Consider the following 17893-nt stretch of genomic DNA (forward strand, 5'->3'; position numbering starts at 1 on the left):
CCCACTCAATGGCTCAGCCAATGAGAAGCCACTGCACTTGGAACCCAGTTTACTCCAGTGGACTTTGAGTTTCTAACAGCCTTCCCAACTGACACCTTCCCTCAGAAAGTGTAGAAAGTGTACCTTTGTTCTCCAGACTTCTATGGTTTTGCCAAAGTTTGTTTGTCCCAGATGGCAATTCTCTTTTATCCTTAATAAGCCCATTTTTTGCTGGTAAAATAACTGGAAGCATCTATTTTTAAGGTTGACAACATACAGGAAAGCAATTTGAACCCACTGCTGATAACTTATCATTAAGAAATTTTCCACCTCTTCCTCTTTAAGGAGGTGGAGGAGCAGGTCGGTGGCCAAGGTCTTGTGGCAAACGTAGAGATGCAGATCTTTGTGAAGACCCCAAGGGCAAGACCATCATCCTTGGGGCTGAGCCCAGTGACATAACTGAGGATGTCAATGCCAAAATCCAAGACAAAGAGGGCATCCCACCTGACCAGCCTCATCTGATTCTTGCAGGCAAACAGCTGGAAGATGGCTGCACTCTCAGACTATAGTATCCAGAAAGAGTCCACACTGCACTTGGTGCTTGGCCTGCAGGATGGCATCATTGAGCCTTCCCTCCGCCAGCTGGCCCAGAAATACAACTGCCACAAGACGATCTGCCTTAAGTGTTATGCTCACCTGCACTTTTGCACTGTCACACAAGAAGAAGTGCGGGCAGACCAACTCCCTGCATCCCAAGAAGAAGGTCAAATAAGGCCCCTTCACTGGTTCTTCTTTTACTGGCAGGGCAGCTTCCTGACAAAGCCCCAAGGCCCTGGGGCCACAATACAGTTTCCTTTTCATAGACCAGAGAAGGAAGTAAGGAAGGGAGGGAGGGGAAGAGGGAGAGGAAGGGGAGGAGGAAGAGGAAGGGATGGAGGAAGGAAGGAAGGAAGAGTGGGAAGGGAGGCAGGGAGGGAAGGAGAGAGGGGAGAGAGGGGAAGAGGGAGGGAGAGAGGGATGGAAGGAAGGATAGAAGGGAAAAAGAAAAGGGAAAGGGAAAGGGAAGGGAAGAAATTTTCCCGAATGGAGTAGGATACTACAGATACATCACAGTATTTTTAGGTATTAAAAAATTAGAAGCTGGAAATGCCCCAAAAGCATGATTAAATGAAAAAGATTCACCTACTCTTCAGAATATAGATATATAGTTATCCTAAAAATTTCACGATGACTGTTCATCAAGGAAAAAATACAATAATAGTAATAATGGGTAGTTTTTATTGAGCATTTACTATGTGCTAGGTACTATGGTAAATTTTTTTTTTTTTTTTTGAGTAGGTTCCACACCCGGGACGGATCACATTGTGGGGCTTGAACTCATGACCCTGAGATCAAGAACTGAGCTGAGATCAAGAGTCAGACATTTAACTGACTGGGCCACGCAGCCACCCCTATGGTAAGTATTTCACATGCATTGTGAGATAGGTACTAAATAGGGTTTCCAGATTTAGCATATAAAAATATAAGTGCACAGTTCAATTTGAATTTCAGATAAATAACAGGCATTTAGTTTACATCCATCCCATGCAATATTGTTCATCTAAAATTCAAATTGAATAGGGCGTCCTATATTTTATCTGAATCCTGGCAATCCATTTTACTGATGAGGAAACTAAGACACAGAGATTGCCTAGGGACATACAGCTCATGAGCAGTGACAAGATACTAAGCATATGAAAGAAGCAGAATCGAAACTTGTGTGTCTGAGTGATTACAAATGGGTAAAACATATGCATGCCCAGGGATCACAGCTGAGAGGAAGAGTGACAGATGACAACACTGCCACCAAAGTCTCTGGAGCACTTGGTCTGGGCACCTTGCTACAGCAGCCTCCACTCCCATTTTACAGATGAGTCAACTGAAGAATTAAATACTGTGCTCGAAGTCATAACACTAGCAAGAGCAGGATCAGATTCTGACTCTAAAGCTCTTGTTTTATTCTACTTTGTCATCTGGATTTCCCGGGCGAGTTTTCATTTTTCCCCTTCAGGTGTAGTTCCATCAATGTGGATATAAAAGTTTTTGTGTGATAAAGTACATGCACAAGGACACATGAATATTTCAAGGAGATCTGCAAAACCTAGCCATTAAGGGTCTGCTTTGGTTTAAAACCGTTTCCAGAACCCAATAAAACACTTAGAAGAAAAAGTCACGATGCACATTATGACTTAATTTGTGATTTCATTTAGGAAGTAGAAACACATACTCCATACTTTTCCTTCTAAAAGTGAGATTGCAACTCCCACTTATGCTTCTTGCTAAGCTCCTCCTCTTTCTCTATACATTTCAGCATGTGAACTTGTTAGTTCCTTCAAGTAACTCAGTCAAGAAAGGAATCTGAATTTTTGCAGGCCAATCATATAGGAGAGCACACGTACACACACACAAACACAAAAGTGCCAATATGTTTCACAGTGAAAGCAATGGCTACACTCTAGCCATGACAGGAAATTTTAAGTGATTTCCCTTAGGTACTGGCTTAGTATTTCCTTAAAAGGTTAGCCCATATCAAAAAGTTTGTGCTTTTGATTGTTTATTCTGAAAGAGGCAGCTGGCCACAGGGCTGCCTGCAATGCCTTTACCATAGTTTGCTTTTGTTTTTCCCTCTTGATAATTACATCATGACTAAACCACTCACTGGTCCATGCAGAAGAGTCCCACAGAGATGAAAACACACTTGTTTAAATAAAATATTTATGAAGAAGCCCTAAAATGTCACTGAAGTAAATGCAAATTATCTTCACATATTGTGCATCCAATATGCCACTCGTTCCTTAGAAGACTATTTCCTGATTGCAATTAACATTAATTTTTAAAAATTAATCCCATTGTGCATAATCATCCCAATGTCTATTCATAAAAAACCTAGTGTTTTAAGGTTAACTCTCTTTTGACTATCTTTGAAAGTTTTAATAAGACTAATATTTAGTCTTGAGGATTACTTTGAAGATTTTTCCTTAGAAACTATATTTAATTATTATTTTATATGTACATCTTCTAACAAATGATTTCATTCTAATTCAATACTAGGTGACATTCGTGAAAGTTCCACATTCTGGTCTTTTAATAAAATACTATCTGGACACAATTTTCTCAGTTAGTTCTTTTTTTTTCCGCTGAGTCGGGTGAACATAATGGATTCTCATTATATTTTTATAGAACATTTAAAATAAAAATTTGAAGTAATATTATCAAAAGAAAGTTAAGAATCGGTCAATGTGTGTAGTAACTGTTACAAGGTCCCTGACTTTAGATACCATCTTTCCCAAGTTTTCAGGAAAGAGATATGAGCTGAGCTGAGAAGACTAGGTGGTTTCATCCTCTGCTAGGTGGTCTTGACAGCTGTCCTCCACTTGGCTACACTTTAGAATCGACAGAGGAACTTAAAAAACATACACATACCAGGCCCCACCCCCAGAAATTCAGATTAAATTTGTCTAGAATAAAACAGTCATTGGTAGCTTTTCGTTTGTTTTACTTTTGCTTGTCAGAGCTCCCTAAATGTTTTTAATGTGCAGCCCAGGTTGAAAACCATTTGTCTAGAAAAAGTTTTCCTAAGAGGGTTAAAGTCCATTTGAAAAGAGGAGTCATTAATGATGAGCCATAAGGCTCTGCTTCACACCCAGACCAGAAAAATGAAGAAAAATCTCTAGAAATACAAAGCCAATATAAATCCAGTATCCTGAACAAAAAAAATGCATAACCTATAAACTAAGCTGAGTCTTCATAACTGCATAGAATTTAACCTACAGTTAGAGATTAAATCCTTTATAGAAGAACAGAATAGACAAAGTGGGTCTAAAGGGGGCTCTTATGAAAAAATACCTAGGAAATTTTCATTGACAGTAAGTCTCAGATTCTTAGTACATGTGATGTGTTTCCCTAAGAAGCTACTTTGACTTAGACTCAACCCTTTCTCAATGGAACGCATGGCCTTGCTGCTAGTTTTGCTCTGAGCTTCAGTTTTCACCTGTACATACAAATCTCTCTCAGCCACATTTCTCCAACTTGAACATGCCTACAAATCACCTGGAGATCCTGTGAATACACAGGTTAATATGCAGTAGGTCTGGGTGAGGCCTGGGAGTCTGCATTTCTAATAAGCTCCCAGATGCTGCTGATGCTGCTGGCCTGCAGACGAATGTTGGGAGCAGCGAGGTCTTGGAAGACATCATGAGGATTAAATGAAATGACCTACATAAAACACTTGGCACAGATGTGGCTGGCATCCTACAGAAGAAAAGCCTTACCAAGGAAAATAATAAAACGTGGTGGAAACCTAGAGGTCACATGATCCAATCCTTCCTCCTTTTCCAGATGTGGAAACGGGAAGTTAAGAAAAGTTAAAATCTCTATCTCCTTATAGCCAAAGGAAAAAAACCATTGTTTTTAACTGCAAAAGAGTGCAACCAAGGTCCACGAGTGGAAGTTAAACAGAGCTCTTCATTCCATACCAGGAAAAATCTTCTAACAATAAATGCTGTCCTACAATCATTTGGCCCTCTTGAGGAGAGAGTGTGAAGTCTCCAGTTACAAAATGTGAGCACGGACCAGTTGCTGATGTGAAAGAACATTCATGTTTCAGGTGACTGTTGAACTAACTAAGAGACATCACACACTTAATATGTACAAAAGCATTTTTTTAAATTAAAATAGAAACCTTATTTCCTTCCCCACTCCCAACTCTGCTCTTCCTGAAGTCTTCCCTTCTGCAGTAAATGGGAGTTACTTGGGTCAAAGAGCTCTGGAGTCTTCTTTATCTCTACTTCTCTCACCCCTCGCATCCATTCCATCAACAAATCCTTGCTTGCACTGTTACCTTCAAATGTGTGCACAGCCCAGTTACTTCTCACCACTTCCATTAAGATAACGCTGGCCAAGCCACTTTCCACTCTGTCTGGATCACTACAACAGCCTCCTGACAAGTTTCTCTGTCTTTGTCCTTGATCTTCAACAGCATTTTTTCAGCAAGCAGCCAGAGTGCTGCCTCTTCTCCACCCCTTCCTTCTCGTTGGGAGTAAAACCCAAAGTCCTTCTACAGGTTGTCAAGGCTTAGCGTGATCTCTCCGCTCCAGCCCTCAACCACATTTCTAGTCATTCTCAATCTTTTTCTCTCCCCAGTCACCCTTAAACTCACTGTTCCTTAAATCACATCCAGGACGACCCAATCTCAGGACCTCTGTCCCTGATCTTCTGTCATGAAGGCTATACTCTGGGATTTGCAAGTGTATGTCCTACATTGCCAATACATGAAAAAACATAAAAACACTTTATGTTGGATTCTAACTGCTCTCTATGGAAAAAGAAAAAGTGCCCACACTCAGCTTAAAGATCAGCACTTTACTTTCCATAGTTGGTACAGATGAAAAGCTAGGTGAGGCATTCCAGTTCCAATTGTGACTCAGCCTCACTTTTAAAAATTGCTCCTTCATCAAATCCTCTCTTAATGGAAGACTAGGGGCTGTATTCCCACCTCGGAGCACCATAACAACCTGGGCAGAGGATAACCCTTCCAGATGGCCCACTGGTCTGTTCCCCAGGGTAGTCCACCTCTGAAAAAATGAACAAACATCCTAGATGCGGTGTCCTTCTGCTGCCCACAGGGAATTATGTCCATTTTCTTCTTTTAATGCCAAAGTTCTGCGGTTGAGCTTGAGAAGACTGAACTACCACGGAGTTAGCCATGGACGGACAATGGACAGACAGCACTGGTACATGGCCTTCAGGTGAGTTCCTCTGCAGAAAAGGAAGTCATTTGCTTCCAGAGAGGACTGTGTGTGCCAGGGACCCACGTCCCAGGGCTACGGCGTGGGCTTATTCTGGTTCACACGAGCCAGCGGCAAGGGCACCATGCATAGGGTTGTGCAATGCAGCTACTTCAGTCACTCAGCTTTTAGGGCTTGAAATGAAAGCCACTCTTGGTACAGACAATCAAACAGCATCAGAGGGATGGAGATAAAGGCATCTAATGTAGGAATTACTGCAGGCGAGAGGAAGGAAGGAAGTGAGGAGAGATTCTGGCCTGAGCTGAAGTGCCCTGAGAGAGAGGATGCACTTTGGCGGTGCGTTTTGGCCTCACCCCCTCTCACCCTGCGCTCACAGTGCCCCCCACTCCTGCCTCATGAACAGGCTACTTCCAACCCAAACCAAAGATCCAGAGGGGCACAGGCTATCAGAAAATCACTGTGCCCCAGTAAGGAAAGCAGGACAGTGCTTTCGGGAACTCAAAGACTAGCAAAAGGCTTACTCTTAACTGTGGCTCTTTCTCAGCCAAGGAATCCGATTTGTTTCTTGCAAGGAGTTTTTTTTTCTGTGACTCTTCCTCAAGGGTGGCCAGGTACAAGGGTTGAGGAAAGCCCAAGAACATGGAATCCAGCCCGTGCATGAAAAGAAGCAGAGGCATAAAACCGGCCAAAAAGATGTAGAGTGTTAAACAGGAGACTCAGCAAGAGGCCTCATTCATCTTCTCTTTTAAAGCCAAAAAGCAACTATTCCCTTATGTGGGATAACAATGGAAACTTATGGAGCAGTCACAGGCAAGGAAGTGGGACATTTCAACACTAGCATTTGCTTTGGGTGAAGCATACTAAATAATTTTCTTGTTCCTGCAGCTTCAGGAGAAAACTTTGCCCACTTAGGAATCATCCAGGTCTCCCAGTTGATGAAATAAGGAGCTCTGTTTCCTATGTGTGGTCTCTGCAGCACATCACAGCCAGCAATGAGTCACGCAAAGGCTGGGCATTGAACCTCCAGGGAGATCATTTGGGATCAACAGTTATTTCTTGACTTAATTCTGCACTTTGAAGTAACACATTAGGGATTATCCGATAAACCTAATTAATGTAACCACAGGCAATGGGGAACAATAATCTTTCTTTTTCAATAGAGAAACAGATTTCCAATAGGGAAAATCTGATATCAACTTTTAGCAGATGATTTCTCTTCACCCCACAGACCCATTTTGAATATGCTATCAAGGAAATGTTATTTAAGTCAGGCTCCGTGTATAAAGAGTCAGGCTCTTTATAAATCAAGCAGTTCCCTAACTTATCCTTCGTGTAAGTAGACTTTAAGTAACATATATATAATATAAAACGGATTGGCTTAAAATAGGCAAATTTGTCCTGGATAATGCAATAGCTCATTTCCAATATTTATACACAGGAATATCAGGGGCAAAGGCCATTTTCTCACCCCATCTTTAACACAGTATTTTTTTTTTTAGGTTGAGAGAATATTCGAGAAAATGATTTCTCCAGGTAAGAAGAATCTCAAGTAAACATATGGAAGCAATGTGTCTTCCCGTAATCAGTAGTGGGTGAGATGTAGGAGACCCAGGGCCCTTAGGGAAAGCAAATGGCTCCACTAAAACTCCTTCTTCCAACCTTAATTGGTCAAATGCCAAAATAAACGAACTTTCCAAAGTTAGGAGCTATGCAACTTTCACTAGGGATAACTGCAGGTGCCCGGGCCATGACCAGCCAGCCCACCGAGCCCGGTGTGTCCGGCGGCGGCAGCTGATAGAGTCGGGTGCCCAGGCCCAGGCCGCCTCCACGCCAAACGACCCGCTGGGAACCGGTTCAGGCCCGGCTGCCCAGGACCCGGAGCTCCCGGTTCCGGCCCAGCGCCAGATCCCGCCCCGCCCTTCCCACCCCAGACCAAGGAAGGGAAATGGGCACTCCGAAGCAAAGGTGAGGAGCGCCCAGCGGGATTCAGCCGCAGCCGGGGCCGTCCCCAACTCCCAACTTCCTAGAGTTTCCTCCGGCCTCGTCCCCCTTCCCACCGCTGGTGAAACGGCCGCGGCCTCCCCTCGCCCGGAGCGCAGAAACCGGGAAGTGGAGCGCAGAGCCCGGAGCTCGGGAGCCGCCCCCCCCCAAGCCCCGGAGACCGGAGCGCAGGTGGCGGGCGTGGTCCCTCCAACCCTGCGCCAGCCCCCACCCCCCGGACTCGGCCTCCGCCGGGGTCCCCGCCCGGGTCCAGCATCAGGCCACGGCGCGCCGCTTCCTGATCCCCTCCTCTAGCTCGGCAGCCACCCCCCTCCTCGCCCCAGTCCGCGTCGCTCTTCTGCCTCAGGCCCCGGTGCGGCCCCAACTCCCAGCCCAGGGCCCTCCGGTCGCGCCCGGCAGCGGCGGCGGCACTCACCTGGGTCGCGGAGCCGGGGTCTGGCGCGGTCCCGCAGGTGGTAAATGAAATCCTGGCAGCTGTCGTGCTCCAGGGCCCCACGGGCACACAGCTCGGCCAGCAGCTGCAGCGCCTGGTGACAGAGCGCGTCCCTGGCCCCGGGCATCGCCCCCCCGCATCCTCGGACCGCGCCGGGCAGGCGGGCGCGGGAGACAACCCTCCGCCTGCCAGCTCAGAGCCGCCGCCTCCGGGCCGTCCGCGCTCGCCGTCAGGGAGCCGCCGAGGAACGGCCCGAGCCTCAGCCCCGGCTGGCCCGGCCTCCCACCGGTTGCATGCAGCTCTTCGGCAGCCGGTCGGTCGGGCTTTCTCTCTCTCCCGCCCGGCCGCTCCGTCCCTCCCCCGGCACAGAGGGGAGGCGGCGCCGCACAGCCCCGCGCGCCTCTCTCCCGGCGCCCCGCCCGCCACACGCGGCCGCCGGGGGCGGGGCTGGGTCAGGGGCGCGCGCCGCGGGCCGGGATCCTGGTGGGCCCGGCTACCCGGCGAGCGGCGGACGGGGGGCGCTCGCCGGCTCCTGGAGGAGCGCGGGGCTCGGCTCCGGACCAGGCGCTCAGAGCGGCTGCGCCCAGGCTTGGAGAGTGGGAGCGAGGCGCGCTCCGGGCACTCTCGCCAGCCCACCCCTCCGTTCTCAGGCAAACCAACACGCTCCACCACCGTCTCTCGCCGCCTGTGTTCAAAGCACGCGTCGGGTGCGTGGCGCGAGAGGTACAATTTGGACCACACCCGCCCGATCTGGAGAACCGAGTGGTGGCTTCGAACTTGAAAAAGCGCCGTCTGGGCAAAAACCAGGGGCCTAAGGGTGCTAGATCTCCAAATGCGGGTTCGGCGCCGAGATCTGCCAACAAAGGAAGGATTTCCCAAGGGCAGGACCTTTTCGACCACGGCGGTGTTTGGGAGACGGTGGAGGCTTGCTCGTTAGAACTAAGGTCAAATAAATGGCTTCTGAAAAAGACGCTGGGACAAGGATCCTGGCTTATTTTCTAAACAACTGATTAGAAATCCGGGGATTGCCAACGCGTCTCCCATATCCACCAAGTTAGAGTATCACAGAATCCGAGCTTTTGGGAAGGGAACTCTGGGCACCTCTCGCACACCCACCTCTTCAGCATCTCAGGCAATAAGCCCAGAAATAACTTCGAAGTACTGAACTCCTGGGCGGGGGTGGGGGGGTGGGGGAGGAGAGGGTGCGAGGCACTATGCCACAGTCTTTTAGATATGTAATCTCATTTAATTCCCTTGATAGCCCAGCAAGGTCTATATAACTTATCTTCATTTTAGTAATGAAAAACCTGAGACTCAGACAGGCATCACCTGCCCAAGTTCAGACTTGGGGAGGCAGGGTAAGGTATTATTATAATAGTAATAATAACAATTATCATTATATATTAGATCATAGGTCAGGTAATATAAATATATTATATATAATTATATAATAATAATAATAATAATAATTAGCTTTAAGAAAAACTAGTGTCCAGGCCCTACACAAACGATTACCGCGGACTCTCTACAGCTGGCATTCAGCCATAGCTCGTGCTGTTGCTAGGGCCACCTCACAGCAAATCATACTGTGCAGTAAGGTATTTCAGGATGCCATAGAGTGTTCACCCAACAGACAAGCTTTGAAATCTTGCTGCGAATGGTGCCGGGGCCTCAAGGATCCGATATTAGAACAGTAGAGAAAATGCAGAGTTATAAAGATAATTCCAGAGAGTGAAAAGAGAAGTAAACTCTCAGTCCTGGGAAAACTAGGAAGGTGAGGAAGCCAGCTGAAAGGAACGCTTGGAGGAGGAAGAGCAGAAGCTGGTCCTTGAAAGGAGGGAAAAGACAGCAGAGGAGGAGCCAGAGAGAGTGGGATGCTAAGGCTCCCACAGTCATGATGGGGACGAGGGTGCGTGTTCAAGCATGCAGAAATATACCACTGATGTGACTACTTCAGAGAGGAACCGCAAACGGGAAGTCCACTAAAGAAAGCACTTTGATAAGCCAGGCAAGATATGATGAGGGCCTAGATCAGGCTAAAGAGGGCCTAGATCAGCCTAAATCAGCACTTAGCTGATTGTCAAGAACATCAAAATTTGAAAAATATTTCAAGTATTAACTGACAAGATTGCACCCAATGGAATGAGACAGAATGAAAGACCTAGAAGTTTCACAAACTGACCTGGATCATATGTGATGAGTAATGAAAAATGCTTAGAATTGGAAGCCTAGAGTTAGGAGAGAGGGGAGACTGGAAATCAGCCATAGAAATATAGAAATTGAGTTGTCATGTTGGATGGATTTCTCCAGGCAAGGAGAGCTTGGAAAATGGGAGAGATCGTTGTCATTTAAAATGTGGTTCAGTAAGGGGGAGATTGAAAAGCATCAGTGATGAAGAAAACATTGGACAGAGGGGAGTCATGGGGGCCAAAAGAGGAAGAACATTTGATGGAGGAGTGATCTACAGTATCAACAACTGTCAACAGAAACTACAGAGACAAAAACTAAGAAGTGCCCTTTGGATATAGCAGGTAATAAGACATTCATGATTTAGAGGGAATGGTTACTCTGGAAACTTGTGGAAGTTATTTAAAATTTTTGTGCCTAAGATTTCTCTTCAGATAATACCAATATGTGCATTAATGAATTGTTATACAGATTACATACTTGGAGTACTTGGAATAGTGCTGCCACATAATTCGGGCTCAATCAACATATGTTTTTATTGTTGCTGTTGTGTATCTACTACAATGTACTAGATGCTAACTAAACACACTCAGGTCTGATCTCAGGATTGTGAGACTGAGCCCTGCCTTTGGCTCTGCGCTCAGCGTGAAGTCTGCTTGAGATTTTCTCTCCCTCTCTCTCTGCCCCTCCAGCTTCATTTGCTAATTATTCCTCAATAAAGCTGGGAGGAAATATATATATATATATTTTTATTTTTTTAGGAAATATATATATATATATATTTAAATCTGTAAATCTTTCATGCTGCTCTTAGACCATATCCTTACTCCTCTGTCCAAGACACAGATTCTGTTCTTGGGAAATAGTTCAGCATTCCTAATGGCAGAACTTCCTATTCTTTGGCCTTTTGTTTGATTCCATCCCTTGCCAGGTCATTGCCTCTAACAAAGAAGTAAGATTCGACTGGCACTTGTTTTTGGTGAGCCTGTTCTATTCCCCAGTGATTATCGCTCCTATGAAATACTCCCCGACCTCCTGCTTAATTAATAATGATAGGAATCATCCTCACACCTGGTTTAGAGCCTGCACTATGAATCACCTGGACCAGGAGACAGGAAGCGACATCATGTCCTGTGACAAGCATTCTCTCAACTTGGGCACCAATCTCCTTTTAAATCTGTGAGCCCTGTTTGGAGTGAATTTTTCCTGAGAGATGAAATTGAAGCAGATTTTGGATCGGGCAGCCCGACTTTGCCCAGGCGTCCGTTATCATTGCACCAACTGGCAGGTTGCGCTGGGATGTTCAAAAGCTTTACTCTTCCTTCTTGAGCTGTGCAGTTCCTTGCCAGTTTTATGATTGCCGGTTACAAAATTATAACTCCAATTTCTTTGACTTTAAAGAAAGTAGAGATTTATTGGCTTCAGCATTTAAAAGATGCACCATAAAAGGAGTATATTAAAAGGAACAGAAGGCAATGTTCCGGGTCAGAGGGCCTGGCACTCCTCTGCTGTCTCTTTTTAGTAGACACTCTTGGTTCTACATTTGTTCATCTTTTCTGAATGAGGACAGGGGAGAGAGCAGAGGTCAGATTTCTGCTGACTGACAAAAAGCCACACCTAAGTCCCTTCTGCCACCAAGTAATTTTTGTGTAATATTTTTTGTGTTCCTGGAGCTGCCTCTCAAAGTGGCTGATGTCCCTCACCCTGGACAAGTCTGGAAAACTGCTGGAGTCACTGTGGATGCTGGAAAGAGAGAAGAGGGTGATGAAATCCAAAACTGGCTATACTGTGTCACAATGGTTGTGAAATAGCCAACTAGCTAAAGAGGTGTCAGAAGAAAAGACTCCAAATAGCCAATACTTTTCCTTGCCTTCCACATTAAACTCCCTTTCATCAGTGTTAAAAATAGGTTGACCTGCACTTAAGGGCCTGCTTATTAAGAAAAGGGGTCAATGTGCATATTTATGGGCAAGAATGTAAGCATTAAACATGTAAGGAAGAGTTTCAACAATCCCGTTCTTGATCTTTGGTAGCAATAAATGGCTTGAACAAAAATCTACAGTTATACAAAGACACAGAGAGAAAAGGAAGGAGGAAGAAGAGAGGGAGGGAGGGAATCCATTTCATTGTCTCTCTAGCCTTATTCAGAAGACCATAAGAATGTACACTTTTCTCAGCCCTCACTCTATCCAAAGAACCCAGCTTCAGGTTCTCAGCTGCAAAGTTCCGTGTTAAATCACATTTAATCAACCAATCAATTAATCGTATGTCTACTGAGTGCTCACTAAATGCAAGGGGTTTTGGAGAGAACTTCTGGGTTGAATATTAAATTTCCATACTTAAGCTTTCTTCTTGTATCTTTTGTTATTTAAAACTTCACCCTCAGTGCTGCTTATACTTTGAGTTATCCCTAAAGCAAATTTTCCTGTCTTCCTTTTCCTCCTCTAACCTACCTGCTCCTCATTCTCTTCTCTCTCATTTTGTTTCCATGAGTCCATCCTGCGAAGTTTTTGTCAGGAAGCATAGAATTTGGAATCCCTGAGGTCTTCTTCAAAACTTTCTTATAATTATTACATTATTTTTACTATAGTTTTTCGAGCTCATGCTACGTGCCAGACACTCTAAAAAATATTCCAAGTATATTGCTCATATGATCTCCATAACAACCACAGGAGCAGGGCATTGTTATTAACCATCTCTGCTTTTCAAGTGAGGAGACATAAACACAGAATTTAAGTAGCCAGCCCAAGGTCATAAAGCTAGTCAGTGGTCATGATGCGCTGTGTGACTCCTGAGCCCTGCCTTGGACACTGTCCTCTTCCCCAAGTGGGTACACTGGGTCCAGGTGAGAGAACAGAGCCCACGTCCTGAAGCTTAATGAACCCAAAGGCCAAAAGCAGAACTGGCATTGTGCTTCCTGGTAGATACGATCTGATCTATACCTTGATTTTATTTTCCGCAACTGAGGACAGGCAGGATCTGACCAATGTATAATGACACAAACATATAATGACATAAACAATGACATGAATGTTTATGTCCTGTGGCGTCTTTCCCGACTGGCCTAAGTGTTCATTTACAGCTGACTTTCATTGAACAGTTGCTCCATGCCATATACTATATGCTGTGCTTCACAGGCTTGCCTTAACTGAATCACAACCATTTGAAATAGTTGTTGTTATAGTCCTGACTTTAGAGATGGTAACCCTGAGGTCTAAGTCACCTGCCTAAGGTCACACAGTTAGCAAAGGATGAAATGAAGAGTCAAACCCATGTTGGGGAGACGCCAAAGACCAAAATTTAACTGTCACATAATATGCCTCCCTATGAATTTCTTATCCAAACTGCCTCACAGGAGTTTTCAAGTTTTATTATTCTTGGAGACTCTTACGCTCCCCTTGGACAACAGCAGGAAAACCAAATCCACACTGTAAAATGATTACACGTAGCTTGCTAAAGAACTGATTAAATCCCAGGCGACTATATGATAAACTACAAGCAAAACTCTCTGATCTCCTATTATTCTGCTAGCCCACTCCCACCTGATTATAAAATCGATCCCACCGTAGTCTGAGTGCATGCCACTGGGTTTCCCCTGGTGTGCTTTCTATCACTACTTTTCTCCTGCACTTCTGCCTTTCACATCAGCATTAGAATCACTTTTTTTCAGTAGCAGAGACCTCAACTTTTCCACCTATAACGTATCAAAGTTCAGACTTTGCATCAAGAATTTCTACAAACCATTCGGCTCAGGTCACGCTCTCAGGGTCTGTGAGATCGAGCCCCACGTCGGGCTCCATGCTCAGCCTGGAGTCGGCTTGAGATTCTCTCTCTCTTCTCTCTCCCTCAGCCCTTTCCCAGCAATCTCTCTCACAAATAGATAAATAAATAAATAAATCTTTAAGAGTTTCCACTAACCAGACATAAGTTTTCTTCCTATTCAATAGGTGCAAAATAATTACTGTCCTCTACCGCACAAATACTTTTTTTCTCGTCGTACTTGGGCAGTACTTGATTGTTTTTCTATCATCTCATTTCTCTCACTTTCACGTGGGTCTCTAAAATACACGTTTTGTGTGTGTGTGTGTGTGTGTGTGTGTGTTAAATAATCTCTGTTTTCTTGTTTGAAAAAGAGGAACTCTTTTCAGGACTTGGCCAGTAGAGGAAGTAATAGATTCTGTTGCAGTACAAAACAGCCTCCCTAGATATATATGGATGTAGCAAATAAGCTATTTTTTTCCCCTTTGAGCCATGTTATTCCCTATGGAAGAGTATGTGTTTCTGGAAAAGGTTGGAATTCTTCAGGTTCGTCCAGGCACAACAGTAAGCCAGGGTGAGAGGGTTATTTCACATTTCTTTTTTTTTTTTTTAAGACTTTATTTATTTGACAGAGAGAGATACAGCGAGAGAGGGAGCACAAGCAGGGGGAGTGGGAGAGGGAGAAGCACGCTTTCCACTGAGCAAGGAGCCTGATGCGGGGTTTGATCCCAGGACCCTGGGATCATGACCTGAGCCGAAAGCAGACACCTAATGACTGAACCACCCAGGCACCCCTATTTCACATTTCTTAAAAGGTCTTTTGAAATCACACATCTTCTGTGAGAGTGCAATGCATTGAAAGAAAAGGAAACTCATCAAGTTGAGATAATGAAGGTTTTGCGTAAAATCTGAACTTTAATGAACTGTGGATGGCTGTCTGGCTTTGAGGGTTTAATTAGAAGAAGAGGTGTACCTTTTACATCATAACTTTAACTCATATTGATTAAAATAAAAGCACATGCCTTAATTTTCTTTGAAATCTAAAAAAAAGGGGGTCATTATATATCTGTTGTCCTATTTGAAATAGTTCTATTTCAATCAACATAATGTTATTTGTGAACTACTTTAAGGATACTGACTCAATAAAATAGCAAGAGGTAGTCTTGTTTATTTTTTGTTTTAAAGTGGCTTAGGATGTTAAAAGATATATTCAAAGCTTGTTTTGTGTGTGGGTTTTTTTTTTTTATTAGCCTTGTACTATGCCATTTTGGAGAGAAATATCTTGCATATATTATTCAAGAAAGAAAAAGTAGACAAGTTTTTTTAAGTGTTTTTTTCTCCCTCAATTATGTTCCTATTTTCCTTTGATTCTCAGTAGTTTTTAGGCTCAATTGGGGGAGGGGGTGTGCAACTCACTTAAAGTGAATCTATTCGATGGAACTTCAAATACACATGCAAGTTAAAATGCAAAAGATGGTGTTGCCTTTGAACACAGGCCTCCAGAGATAGAGTCGGGGATGGGGAGAGGAATTTGGGTTGGATAGGCCTAATACCTGGGTATTCTCAAGACATGGCAGCTGGGTAACCCAAAGCAAGTTACCTAAGAGAGACACAGAGCCCAAGATATAAGCCACAGCCTTTCACGACCTCATTTTTGAAGTGATGTACAATCACTTCTGTCCTATTCTATTAGTTACACAAGTCAAACCCTGGTACTGAGTGTGGGGGACCACACAAAGGTGTGAAGCACAGCATATGGGATCACTGGAGGCCATCTTGGAGGCTGGTCACCACAGCAGGAAATTCTCCAAACACAGTAAGAGTGTGTAAAATGAGCTTGATGATCAGAAAACATGAAATATGTTCATAAGTGCCATGCTTTCCAATCTTTTCTGCATTGTGGCAGACATGGAAAATGATGCTATTTATCCAGTAAGCTCAGGTTAATGGATGAGTCTGACTGTAGACAGACCAACCCTGTGGCTTTGGCCAGCTCCATCCACTCCTGGTTACACTAGGGACTGAAGGAATCAGTATCTTTTACACCTATAACCTGTTTATGTGCTAAAACATTCTTCTGCCTTCTTCCAGTCTTACCTCCTACAATCCTTCCTCCTCAGAGCAGCTATAGTGATCTTTTAATTCATTTTAATTCATGAATTAAATCACATCGATTCATTACTTAAACCTCAAATGGCTTCCAACTGCAGTGGAAATTAAAAATCCAAACTCCTTTGTTTGATCTATAGTGTCTAGCAGATCTGAGCAGAATTGCCTCTACCTTTCTGATGACATCTGCTACTAGTCTCCCCCTTGCTCAGTCTGTGTCAGATCCATTGTTCTCTTTCTGTCCCCAAATACAATCAGTTTGTTCTTAGTTCAGTGATGTTTTTCACTTACTCTTTCCTCTGTCTCAGACATGTGTCCTCAGCTGGCTCTTTCCTTTTCTTAACATTGTAGCTTAAACATCACCTTCTTCCAGAGGCCTTCCATGTTGATCCTATTTAAATGCTTTATTTCACACTCATCGGGCGCCTGAGTGGCTCAGTTGGTTGGGCGACTGCCTTCGGCTCAGGTCATGATCCCGGACTTCCAGGATCGAGTCCCACATCGGGCTCCCAGCTCACTGGGGAGTCTGCTTCTCCCTCTGACCTTCTCCTCTCTCATGCTCTCTCTCACTCATTCTCTCTCAAAAAAATAAATAAAATCTTTATTTCACACTCATCTATTTCCTTACCACTTATCACTATCAGAAACTATCTTGCTAATTCTACCAAATCACAAATACTTATTGAATACCTACTATGCACCAGAAACTGTTGCAGGTGCCAAGTATCTGTTTGCTTGTTTTTTTCCCTGTTTCTATCCCTCATTACTCATGAGGTAGGGACGTTGTCTGTCATCACTGAGAATCCAGCATCCAAGACAAAGTGTGACTCTTATGAAGGATCCAGTGCATATCTGTTAAATGAAAAAAGGTGGATGATGACAGGCAGCACTCAAATCCAGACGGGCCAGGGTACTCATGACAGCATGGGTCAACAGCTTGGAACACATAAGAAAGAGTCAAAGAGTCACATGGATCACGAAATCCGAATTCCAGGTGAGCAGTCTGGATCTGGGTCTATGTAGGACAGGGAGTAAGACTGTGGAGAACCAGAAGCAAGATGAGAGAAACTGGTTCATGGAATCAAAGAGAGGCTTCCCTTCATGGCCATCTCTTTCACTATCAGTCTTGTCACGGCAGACCCAAGAAAGCAAAGTGCAGCGACAGCTATTGAATAGTGTCTCCCCAAATTCATGCCCAGATGGAACCTCAAGAGTGTGACCTTATTTGGATCCAGGTCTTTGCAGATGTAATCAATTAAGGATCTAGAGGTGAAATCACACTGTATTTAGCAGGGGGACTCCTACTAAGAAGAGGAGAGGACAAAGAGAAGACAACAGAGACAGAGATGGGAGTGAGGCAGCTACAGGCCAGGGGACGTCAAGGAATTGCCAGGAGTCACCAGAAGCTAGGAAAAGGCAAGGGAAGATTCTCCCTAGAGCCTCCAGGTGGAGTGTGGCCCTGCCAACACTTTGATTTTGAACTTCCTGCTTCCAAAATAGTGAGAGAATACATTTTTGTTGTCTTTCTGTCATTTCTGGTTACAGCAATGGGTTACAGAAGCCCTGGGAAAATAATACAACACCTGTGATGTTTTACTATTTTTTTTTCTCAGCATAAAGTACATGTTCAGTAATTCAG

The 17893-nt window shown here is 44.4% G+C and overlaps 1 pseudogene across 1 annotated transcript; it reads left to right on the forward strand.

The window, feature by feature from the left end:
* Positions 1-372: 372 nt before the first annotated feature.
* On the forward strand, positions 373-751 carry LOC308351784 (ubiquitin-ribosomal protein eL40 fusion protein-like; annotated as a pseudogene). The gene has a single exon. The product of its transcript is annotated as a ubiquitin-ribosomal protein eL40 fusion protein-like (transcript).
* Positions 752-17893: the final 17142 nt, after the last annotated feature.

Source organism: Martes martes (assembly GCF_963455335.1).
Source record: "Martes martes genome assembly, chromosome: 10".
In the NCBI taxonomy this organism is placed as follows: Eukaryota; Metazoa; Chordata; class Mammalia; order Carnivora; family Mustelidae; genus Martes; species Martes martes.